We start from the raw sequence: 12,586 nt of genomic DNA on the forward strand, positions 1-12,586 counted from the left end.
AGTCCTTCGTTAGAGCGAGGGTTAACGCTAGAAACCTCGGCTTTAGAACCATTCATGTTGGCAAATTTTCATTATCAACTCAGTTGGTAAATCCGAGTCATCATATCAAAAAATGGTCCAATAATTTGTCTCAAATTAAGGAATTTTCTAACTCATGGCTAATTAAAAAGAATCACCCTTTTCATTCTAGGAGCTTTTCTTCATTTGAATTTCAGATATATCATTAATATTAATTTATTCTTAATTTTCCTATCACATCACGAGGGGTTGAAATGACATTTGAAAGAGAAGATGGCCGAATGTCGTTTAATAGCAGTTAGTTGTATGTCGATCGAAACATCGCCAAATAAACAATGGCGATGATGTGTATCACTCATATGTTCTTAAAGGTTATTCCATGGTACCCTGGTGGACAAGATGTGGTTTTGCTTTGCTCTGGTTTAACGTAACGTCGCTTTCCTGGCCAAGAACACGTGGGTTTTCAACGTCCAAGAACTGGACAAATATACTCGTTATGGCCCTTCTCAACAGGTATTTAACGACTGATTCTCTTTCCATTCTGTGATATGTTTGAATTATGCCTTCTAATGATTGTAAAACTGATATTCTTCGTGGGACTTCTGGTCTGTCTTACTGACTATAAATAAAATATGGCTACCGCATGTTAGGCTAATTTGAATAATATGGCGGTATTTTATTACGTTGTAGCTTTTGGCCGAGGGTTGTTAGAGAAGAAACGAATTGTTTGATCGAGTGTAAGTTTGATTGTTATGGATAACACACCCAATGGTAAAATAAACTTTTGAAAATCGAGCAAGGTTTTTAGGCAAATTTACCCTTCATAATCACTTAACCTCCAAGATTTTGCGAATTTTTTTCCTAAAGAATGGTGATTAGACCAACGTTTACACATCTGCGTCAGAATCTATGGCAGAAGTTGTTACCTGTGAAATATTTCCGCATGGATGTTTGCAGTATAGATTCTATCAAACACTGAGGATATTCACGAAACATTTATTGTCATAATTTGTTAATGTTACATTTGTTAATGTAAGTATTTCTCTTCTTTTCCAAGGCATTTGTCGTTAAAAATGGTTGAGATCAGATTGCGACAGAATTGTCAAGTATGACAGATATACAAAGCAGCGGGAGGATAACATTGTCATGTTTGCAAAGGGTTGGTAAGAAAAGATTAACTATTATTGAAGCCTTGAAGGTTTTTTAAAATTTAGCTAATACTGTTAACTCTTAACCATAACCATTACAGTTTCCTCAAATATGATAGGTGCATTAGCTGCTTTGTTTTTCACAAATCATTCTGAACAGCTGTAATCGGAAAGTGTAATTGGACAGTTGGCTGTAGTCGGACACCTGTAGTTGGACACTTAGCGTTAATATCTCGCACGGTTTTAGGATTCTCTTTTATTGATTGATACTTTAGTGTCTCGCGCACTTTTAGGATTCTCCTTTATTGATTGATACGTTAGTATCTCATGCACTTTTAGGATTCCCTTTTATTGATTGATACGTTAGTATCTTGCGCACTTTTAGGATTCCTTTTATTAGATTGTAACGTTAGTATCTCGCGCACTTTTAGGATTCTCTTTTATTGATTGATACGTTAGTATCTCGCGCACTTTTAGGATTCTCTTTTATTGATTGATACGTTAGTATCTCGCGCACTTTTAGGATTCCTTTTATTAGGTTGTAACGTTAGTATCTCGCGCACTTTTAGGATTCTCTTTTATTGATTGATACGTTAGTATCTCGCGCACTTTTAGGATTCTCTTTTATTGATTGATACGTTAGTATCTCGTGCACTTTTAGGATTCTCTTTTATTGATTGATACGTTAGTATCTCGCGCTCTTGTAGGATTCTCTTTTATTGATTGATACGTTAGTATCTCGCGCACTTTTAGGATTCTCTTTTATTGATTGATACGTTAGTATCTCGTGCACTTTTAGGATTCTTTTTTATTGATTGATACGTTAGTATCTCGCGCACTTTTAGGATTCCTTTTATTAGGTTGTAACGTTAGTATCTCGCGCACTTTTAGGATTCTCTTTTATTGATTGATACGTTAGTATCTCGCGCACTTTTAGGATTCTCTTTTATTGATTGATACGTTAGTATCTCGTGCACTTTTAGGATTCTCTTTTATTGATTGATACGTTAGTATCTCGCGCTCTTTTAGGATTCTCTTTTATTGATTGATACGTTAGTATCTCGCGCACTTTTAGGATTCTCTTTTATTGATTGATACGTTAGTATCTCGCGCACTTTTAGGATTCTCTTTTATTGATTGATACGTTAGTATCTCGCGCACTTTTAGGATTCTCTTTTATTGAATGATACGTTACTATCTCGTGCACTTTTAGGATTCTCTTTTATTGATTGATGCATTAGTATCTCGTGCACTTTTAGGGTTCTCTTTTATTGATTGATACATTACTATCTCACGCACTTTTAGGATTCTCTTTTATTGATTGATACGTTAGTATCACGTGCACTTTTAGGATTCTCTTTTATTGATTGATACGTTAGTATCTCGCGCTCTTTTAGGATTCTCTTTTATTGATTGATACGTTAGTATCTCGCGCTCTTTTAGGATTCTCTTTTATTGATTGATACGTTAGTATCTCGCGCACTTTTAGGATTCCTATTATTAGATTGTTACTTTAGTATCTCGCGCACTTTTAGGATTCTCTTTTATTGATTGATACGTTACTATCTCACGCACTTTTAGGATTCTCTTTTATTGATTGATACGTTAGTATCTCGTGCACTTATAGGATTCCTATTATTAGATTGTTACGTTAGTATCTCGCGCACTTTTAGGATTCTCTTTTATTGATTGATACGTTACTATCTCACGCACTTTTAGGATTCTCTTTTATTGATTGATACGTTAGTATCTCGTTCACTTTTAGGATTCTCTTTTATTGATTGATACGTTAGTATCTCGTGCACTTTTAGGATTCTCTTTTATTGATTGATACGTTAGTATCTCGTTCACTTTTAGGATTCTCTTTTATTGATTGATACGTTACTATCTCGCGCACTTTTAGGATTCTCTTTTATTGATTGATACGTTAGTATCTCGCGCACTTTTAGGATTCCTATTATTGGATTGTTACGTTAGTATCTCGCGCACTTTTAGGATTCTCTTTTATTGATTGATACGTTAGTATCTCGCGCACTTTTAGGATTCTCTTTTATTGATTGATACGTTAGTATCTTGCGCCCTTGTAGGATTCTCTTTTATTGATTGATACGTTAGTATCTCACGCACTTTTAGGATTCTCTTTTATTGATTGATACGTTACTATCTCACGCACTTTTAGGATTCTTTTTTATTGATTGATACGTTAGTATCTCGTGCACTTTTAGGATTCTCTTTTATTGATTGATACGTTAGTATCTCGCGCAATTTTAGGATTCTCTTTTATTGACTGATACGTTAGTATCTCGTGCACTTTTAGGATTCTCTTTTATTGAAGGATACGTTACTATCTCGTGCACTTTTAGGATTCTCTTTAATTGATTGATGCATTAGTATCTCGTGCACTTTTAGGATTCTCTTTTATTGATTGATACGTTACTATCTCACGCACTTTTAGGATTCTCTTTTATTGATTGATACGTTAGTATCTCGTGCACTTTTAGGATTCTCTTTTATTGATTGATACGTTAGTATCTCGTGCACTTTTAGGATTCTTTTTTATTGATTGATACGTTAGTATCTCGCGCACTTTTAGGATTCTCTTTTATTGATTGATACGTTAGTATCTCACGCACTTTTAGGATTCTCTTTTATTGATTGATACGTTAGTATCTCGTGCACTTATAGGATTCCTATTATTAGATTGTTACGTTAGTATCTCGCGCACTTTTAGGATTCTCTTTTATTGATTGATACGTTACTATCTCACGCACTTTTAGGATTCTCTTTTATTGATTGATACGTTAGTATCTCGTTCACTTTTAGGATTCTCTTTTATTGATTGATACGTTAGTATCTCGTGCACTTTTAGGATTCTCTTTTATTGATTGATACGTTAGTATCTCGTTCACTTTTAGGATTCTCTTTTATTGATTGATACGTTACTATCTCACGCACTTTTAGGATTCTCTTTTATTGATTGATACGTTAGTATCTCGCGCACTTTTAGGATTCCTATTATTGGATTGTTACGTTAGTATCTCGCGCACTTTTAGGATTCTCTTTTATTGATTGATACGTTAGTATCTCGCGCACTTTTAGGATTCTCTTTTATTGATTGATACGTTAGTATCTTGCGCCCTTGTAGGATTCTCTTTTATTGATTGATACGTTAGTATCTCACGCACTTTTAGGATTCTCTTTTATTGATTGATACGTTACTATCTCACGCACTTTTAGGATTCTTTTTTATTGATTGATACGTTAGTATCTCGTGCACTTTTAGGATTCTCTTTTATTGATTGATACGTTAGTATCTCGCGCAATTTTAGGATTCTCTTTTATTGACTGATACGTTAGTATCTCGTGCACTTTTAGGATTCTCTTTTATTGAAGGATACGTTACTATCTCGTGCACTTTTAGGATTCCCTTTAATTGATTGATGCATTAGTATCTCGTGCACTTTTAGGATTCTCTTTTATTGATTGATACGTTACTATCTCACGCACTTTTAGGATTCTCTTTTATTGATTGATACGTTAGTATCTCGTGCACTTTTAGGATTCTCTTTTATTGATTGATACGTTAGTATCTCGTGCACTTTTAGGATTCTTTTTTATTGATTGATACGTTAGTATCTCGTGCACTTTTAGGATTCTCTTTTATTGATTGATACGTTAGTATCTCGCGCACTTTTAGGATTCTCTTTTATTGAATGATACATTAGTATCTCGCGCACTTTTAGGATTCTCTTTTATTGATTGATACGTTAGTATCTCCTGCACTTTTAGGATTCTCTTTTATTGAAGGATACGTTACTATCTCGTGCACCTTTAGGATTCCTATTATTAGATTGTTACGTTAGTATCTCGCGCACTTTTAGGATTCTCTTTTATTGATTGATACGTTACTATCTCACGCACTTTTAGGATTCTCTTTTATTGATTGATACGTTAGTATCTCGTGCACTTGTAGGATTCTCTTTTATTGATTGATACGTTAGTATCTCGCGCACTTTTAGGATTCTCTTTTATTGATTGATACGTTAGTATCTCGCGCACTTTTAGGATTCTCTTTTATTGAATGATACATTAGTATCTCGCGCACTTTTAGGACTCTCTTTTATTGATTGATACGTTAGTATCTTGCGCACTTTTAGGATTCCTTTTATTAGATTGTTACGTTAGTATCTCGCGCACTTTTAGGATTCTCTTTTATTGATTGATACGTTAGTATCTCGCGCACTTTTAGGATTCTCTTTTATTGATTGATACGTTAGTATCTCGCGCACTTTTAGGATTCCTTTTATTAGATTGTAACGTTAGTATCTCGCGCACTTTTAGGATTCTCTTTTATTGATTGATACGTTAGTATCTCGCGCACTTTTAGGATTCTCTTTTATTGATTGATACGTTAGTATCTCGTGCATCTTTAGGATTCTCTTTTATTGATTGATACGTTAGTATCTCGTGCACTTTTAGGATTCTCTTTTATTGATTGATACGTTAGTATCTCGCGCACTTTTAGGATTCTCTTTTATTGAATGATACGTTACTATCTCGTGCACTTTTAGGATTCTCTTTTATTGATTGATGCATTAGTATCTCGTGCACTTTTAGGATTCTCTTTTATTGATTGATACGTTACTATCTCACGCACTTTTAGGATTCTCTTTTATTGATTGATTCGTTAGTATCTCGCGCACTTTTAGTATTCTCTTTTATTTAATGATACGTTAGTATCTCGCGCACTTTTAGGATTCTTTTTTATTGATTGATACGTTAGTATCTCGTGCACTTTTAGGATTCTCTTTTATTGATTGATACGTTAGTATCTTGCGCACTTTTAGGATTCCTTTTACTAGATTGTTACGTTAGTATCTCGCGCACTTTTAGGATTCTCTTTTATTGATTGATACGTTAGTATCTCGCGCACTTTTTGGATTTTCTTTTATTGATTGATACGTTATCATCTCGCGCACTTTTAGCATTCGTTTTATTAGATTGTCACGTTAGTATCTCGCGCACTTTTAGGATTCTCTTTTGTTGATTGATACAATAGTATCTCGCGCACTTTTAGGATTCTCTTTTATTGATTGATACGTTAGTATCTCGCGCACTTTTTGGATTCTCTTTTATGGATTGATACGTTATTATCTCGCGCACTTTTAGCATTCGTTTTATTAGATTGTTACGTTAGTATCTCGCGCACTTTTAGGATTCTCTTTTGTTGATTGATACAATAGTATCTCGCGCACTTTTAGGATTCTCTTTTATTGATTGATACGTTACTATCTCGTGCACCTTTAGGATTCTCTTTTATTGATTGATACGTTAGTATCTCGCGCACTTTTTGGATTCTCTTTTATTGATTGATACGTCAGTATCACGCGCACTTTTAGGATTCTCTTTTGTTGATTGATACGTTAGTATCTTGCGCACTTTTAGGATTCTCTTTTATTGATTGATACGTTAGTATCTCGTGCTTTTTTTGGGATTCTCTTTTATTGATTGAGACGTTAGTATCTCGTGCACTGTTAGGATTCTCTTTTATTGATTGATACGTTAGTATCACGTGCACTGTTAGGATTCTCTTTTATTGATTGATACGTTAGTATCTCGCGCACTTTTAGGATTCTCTTTTATTGATTGATACGTTAGTATCTTGCGCACTTTTTGGATTCTCTTTTATTGATTGATACGTTAGTATCTTGTGTACTTTTAGGATTCTTTATTGACTGATACGTTAGTATCTCGCGCACTTTTAGGATTCTCTTTTATTAATTGATACGTCAGTATGTCGCGCACTTTTAGGATTCTCACTCATTAATTATATGTTAGTATCTCGCGCATTTTTAGGATTCTTTTTTAATGGTTGTGATGTTAGTATGTCGCCCATTTTTAGGATTACTTATAATTGAATTTTTGCGTTAGTAACCGTCCTACTTTTAGGGATCCCTTTCATTTCATTGGAACGTCAATATTCTGCGCACTTTTAGGATCCTCCTTCATTTCATTGTTTCGTTAGTAGCTCGTGCACTTTTAAGATTTCATTAGATTGGAACTTTGGTATCTTGTGCACTTTTAGGATTGTCTTACATTCTTTTGTTACATCAGTATCTCGCACATACTCAACATTCTCTTACATTTAATTGTTACGTCTGTATCTTGCTGACTTTTAGGATTCTCTTTCATTGGATTAGAGCGTTAGTATTTGTCGTGCACATGTAGTATTCTTTTTAACTGTATCGTTACGTTAGTATCTTGTGGAAGTTGAGGACTTTCGTTCAGTCGATTGTAACTCTAGTATCCTGCACACTTGATTCGATTATTACGTTAGTATTTCATGCCTTTTTAGGATTTTCTTTTATTGGATTATAACATCAGTATCTCGCGCACTTTTACGATTCTCTTTCATTCGATTGTAAAGTTAATTAGCATCTTACGAACTTTTACGATTCTCTTTCATTGGATGGTTATGACTGTATCTTAAACTCTTCTAGGATTCTCTTTTATTGGATTGTTGCGTTAGTGTCTCGCTCACTCTTAGGATTTTGGTTCATTTTATTGGAACGTTAACATTGGTATCTTGCACACCCTCGGGATTTTATTTCATCCGATTGTTCCTTTATTATCTCGCGCACTTTTAAGATTCACTTTTATTGGATTGTTACGTTTAGTATCTCGCTTTCTTTCAGGATTCTCCGTTTTCACTGGATTGTTACTTTAGTATCTCGTGCACTCTTAGGATTTTCATTAATTTTATTGGAACGGAGCCTTTCACTTGCTAATAGCATTTCAAACATAGATAAATGATAGAGACTGTCGAGGGAATCGTTAATATGCTGGCGTAAACTCCCAATGAGTGGTTTTACGATAAAAGATATTGATAGCTTTAAGCACACTCAACATATTTAAGTGTGGTCTCATTGTGAGCTTGTCAAACGGCAGGGGTAACCCGCTTATAATTAGTGTTATGTGAAAAGACAAGTTATCAGTGAATTCAACTATCAAATTATTAAACATTTTCGCACTTCCGGTTTTGCTAGCTATGGCCCTCTCTGCTCTTACACCCTTGTGCCCCTGCCCCATTCAAAAGTATTTACGAAATATTTCTTTCTTACTAGGATTACCGATTGAAGGAAAGGTCAAGAAAAAGATTGAAAAAGTTCATCAGAAGTCAACATTGCGATACAGCTGATCACAGACAAAGGAAAACTTCACGATGATGGTGAGTTGATTACTTGATCATGTGTACTGATGTTAGCTAAGCTTAGAAGAATAGAAAATTTGAAAGAAAAGTACTCCGAGAATGAAAGCAAAGATAATTAAGGTTATTCATTAAAGTTATTTCATTGGTTTTTTCCGGATCAAACCACGCTTTAAAGGCAAAATGTAATAGCTTATAGCACTTTAGACCTGATGCATGCAGCTTTAATGCGCGTCGAGAAAATGCGGTTTTCAATTTTATAGCATTTACAACCAATTTTAATTTTTGATACGAAAACTTCAAAAACGTTTTTGGGTTTCTGGTTCCAGCCTTTTCTGCCAAGAACTAAAAAAATGAGTCAATCCGTTTACGTTAATTCCCGGAGGATTTACCAACAGAAATCGTTTCAGCGGTTTTCAAAGCTTTATACTGAAAGAAGAAAATGACTACCTTGAGTAAATCACAAGCTAGAACCATAACATTCATCGAAAAAATTTGCTTATGAATAGTAGATCAAAATCTAAACTTCAAAGCAATTTATTATGCTCTATATAGCTACAGAAGAAGTGGGTGATGTTTATACGTTATTTACCGAAAGATTCATTGCATTTTATTTGGGTTGCAATATTCGACTTTTTTTTTTTCATATGTGAATTCAAACTGTCGATTCTTTAATTTCGGTATTTTTTGGCTTTCAGTAAATCATGGACAACGGACAGTCTCGTGATTTTAGAAAATGCAATCGCCTCTAAGAAAAACCAGACGATATCAATAACAATAACTACTTCAAATACATCGTACCATTCAAATTTTTTTCCTTAGTGATGCTTTGATATTTCAGAGGTCTTGATGGTTGATTCCATAAGTTTAAGCTTCAATAATGACAGCAGTCTCGATAAATTGTCATTTGTCATTTTCTTAAGGTTAAAGTACTCTTTCCACTGAGAGTTTCTTAAAAATCGAGCGATTGGCATATACTTTAAGTTGGAGGTTTTTCCCATTATATGTTAATGAAGCAAAGTGATTATTTTAGAAATTATACAAAATGATTGATGATACATTCTTGGAATGTCAATACAAGAAGAAAGATTGCAATCGCTATTATTAGCAAACTTTAAACATCACTGACATTTCAAAAAGTGTAAGGAAATTGCTAGGCTTGTAAGCAAGTAATAGGTAAAGGCTTTTTCGCTTAGATCTCCCCTGTGCGAACGCAATTCCTAACAAAGCTCTAGTAAAGAAAACCCAGTCCCTTGCGTAATCGGATTGAATCGAAGTGAAAAATTTATTCGCATGATTAATAAGCAGCTAGTCGTATTACAGAAAGCAAGGTATAGGTTTTCAGTGCAGCCTTGGTATTCTGACTTTCAAGGGAGATTTAGTTATATTTATTTTGGAAAAAATTGTCTATGAAACTGAAACCAAATTTTATACCGAGATCTCTATGCACGTCAATTCTCGCTAAGTTCTTTTTTTGCATCGATTCACTTATTCTTAGCGTTTATTCAGTCACATATAAATGTTTGTCTCTTGTTCTCGGAGTACTTCAAAATATTTTAATGCTGATCGCAACGCAGGCCAGAGGTTTTTTATTTTGAGGCAAAAGCTTGTGCATCGGCGCTTGGCCGAATTTTAACCTTATGTCATTATTTGTTAGTTAACGGCTGCAGCGTTTACACAAAATGAATTTCTGACCGGACTTTTTCTTTCTCTCTCGTAGAATCTCGCTCGCTTCATGATCTCTGATAAATTTCATCAAGTTAAGAAAGATCAAGCAGGAGGGATTCATTTAAGTGCAAAACAACGGACAAGTCAGAGGTAGAAAGAATATTCTTCAACAGAATAAGTCCAAGGTTTTCTGAAAGCATCGCAGCTAATTTTTCATTAAACTCAAGTCAATCTTATTCGCGAATATTCCGAAGAATCTATTTAAACCATTTTATTTTTTTGGTCGTTGCCATAGCTTCCTAGCAAACGGCTGTTCAAAAATTTTATTTTCCCGCCAAAAAACTTAGAAAAATACGGGTGTTTGCAACACGCATGCTCAGGTTATTTAATGATTGCTTCTCTGTAACATATGGTTGAATTTTCCCGCCAAAAGACTTAGAAAAAATACGAGCGCCCAAAATACGCATGCGCCGTTTTTTTTTTCTTTTTCAACTTGTAATTTTACTTCTTGTATTCAAATAAAAAGTTATTTTTTATTGTCTAGTCTCTTGTTTATTTGTTCAATAAAACAGATTTTGTGATCTTTTATTTTCTCTTTATTGTCTCGAGTAATTCAACATACAACGACAACAATTGTTTTTAGTTTCAAGACGTATTTATTCGACTCAAATCAATTTAATTAGTTAATTGAGTTTCGATTATTTACTTAAAAGGTGTCCAGAAAAACTTTTCGTGTATATACACTAAGACTTTTGGCGGGAAAATTTGGACCAATTTGCACAGAGTTTCCCCTGACAAAAATTTTTAAAAGGGTCCAACTTGAAATTTTCCGCCAAAGTTTATATGAACAACACCTCGTGCAATTTTTTTTTCCGATTTCAAATTATTTCTCTTCTAATTCTTGATAAATTTCTTTGAAACATAACATTTTGCGAGCGAAATAACTTAATTTTTCCTCTCGTTATAACTGGTTTTGATTTTTTCTTGCACGAGGTGGTGTACACATTACCCTTATAATAATAAGCAACATGGCAAATTATACCTAATCTTCCTAAAAATTTCATTTCAAAGCCTATGCACGCGATAAAAAATTATTTTTTGGAATTCCCATCCAAACTGTTCCGTATGTATCAGAGGACAGATGAAACTGAAATTTGAACTTCTGGTTTTTCGGAGAAAGCATTGACATCAATAATGAAATATAAGTTAAGAAATTTTGAGCATGGCTTAATTTGGAGGAATAAAAATTCAAAATTGTATGACTTAATGCTCCACTCCATGTAGTTGACTAGCTCGAGTACTTTCCACGGAAAAATTTAATCCATTTTCCAGAAAAAAAATTGTTGTCGCTAATGAATTCACAGTTATGAAAAGTTTTGGAGCAAACAATTGCTGAAATCAGCCAAAATCTTCATGACTAGTGACCGAAAATTCAGAACTACAAAAAAATAAATCATTTTTATTTTTCTCGTACTGTCCTCTGATACAACGAAAGTAGGCCGAAGAAGAAGCTTTCTAAAAATTGATCGAACTTCTAGATAATGCCCGACTCTTTAGTTTTGTGTTTTCAATCCACTCTGAGTCATGTGATTGCTATAATTTGCCATGTTGCATCCAAAGAGAAACCTTTTGGATACTGTTTTCATGTGTAATACAGGAATAAATGAAACCAAACCACTTTGAAAAATGTCTAATTGCCGTTTCTGTTTTCAGAAAAAATATTGAAATCGGTGTGAGAAGTTCTAGCTTTAGGGAAAATCTATCAGAATTTGGTTTAGCCACAAGAGCTAAGAACTTTCACGATGTGGTTCTTGGTGCTCCATGTCTTTGAACGTGGGTTTTTCTAGATTGAGCATTAAATTTTCATTATGATCTCTCAAGTCCTCTTTGAAAATTTGGTTGAAAATAAAATCGAATTCAGCATGTTTTTTCGGAGCAGTTAATTCCATCAATTGGGTTAGCTACAAGAGCTTCAACATCTCACAATTATATGGTTTGTTGCTCCACGTTTTTATGTTTGAATTAACCAATTTCAGAATAATTTTTAACTGCTAACTCTATCTTTCAAAACTTCGTTGCTTTAACTTTTTCGTTTTCCTGTGTTACTCTGAAAGCAGGTAAAAAGGCACTCTCTTAAGATAAAATAACCCCTAAATAATTTCTAGCTGGCTACTAAATGTAAAACAATGTATCAAGAGAATCATTTAAGGTGGCAGTGTGTGACATCAACTTAACGAAAGGAGAGTTTTGAAGTGAAATTCTTAATGTGGATTTGGTAACAAAAATTTGTCATGAATTGCTAATTAGGACATTTTTACAGTAAATCGTAAATACTGCGAAATTTCCGTGTGAAGATCTCTGATAATGGGTATCAGACTTATGAAATTGTTTCAAACGATCTTAATAAAAGTAAGAAGAAATTCATCCTCGAGTAATAGGCGGAAAAGTATCTTGATATTAAAAACATTGATTCTTTTTTGATGTCATTTGAAAGAAGTTACAACTACACGTACATTTTGGAATTTTATTAATAAAAAAATTTATG

General features: G+C 33.9%; 1 long non-coding RNA gene across 1 annotated transcript; it reads left to right on the forward strand.

Annotated features, from left to right (window-relative positions):
* Positions 1-389: 389 nt before the first annotated feature.
* LOC149050336 (uncharacterized) lies at positions 390-10,231 on the forward strand. The gene is made up of 4 exons (XR_016183942.1): positions 390-531; positions 1,076-1,177; positions 8,291-8,394; positions 10,094-10,231. It is a non-coding gene; the product is annotated as an uncharacterized LOC149050336 (long non-coding RNA).
* Positions 10,232-12,586: the final 2,355 nt, after the last annotated feature.

The sequence above is a fragment of the Pocillopora damicornis genome, chromosome 2 (genome assembly GCF_964200805.1).
Source record: "Pocillopora damicornis chromosome 2, jaPocDami1.2, whole genome shotgun sequence".
Taxonomy (NCBI): domain Eukaryota; kingdom Metazoa; phylum Cnidaria; class Anthozoa; order Scleractinia; family Pocilloporidae; genus Pocillopora; species Pocillopora damicornis.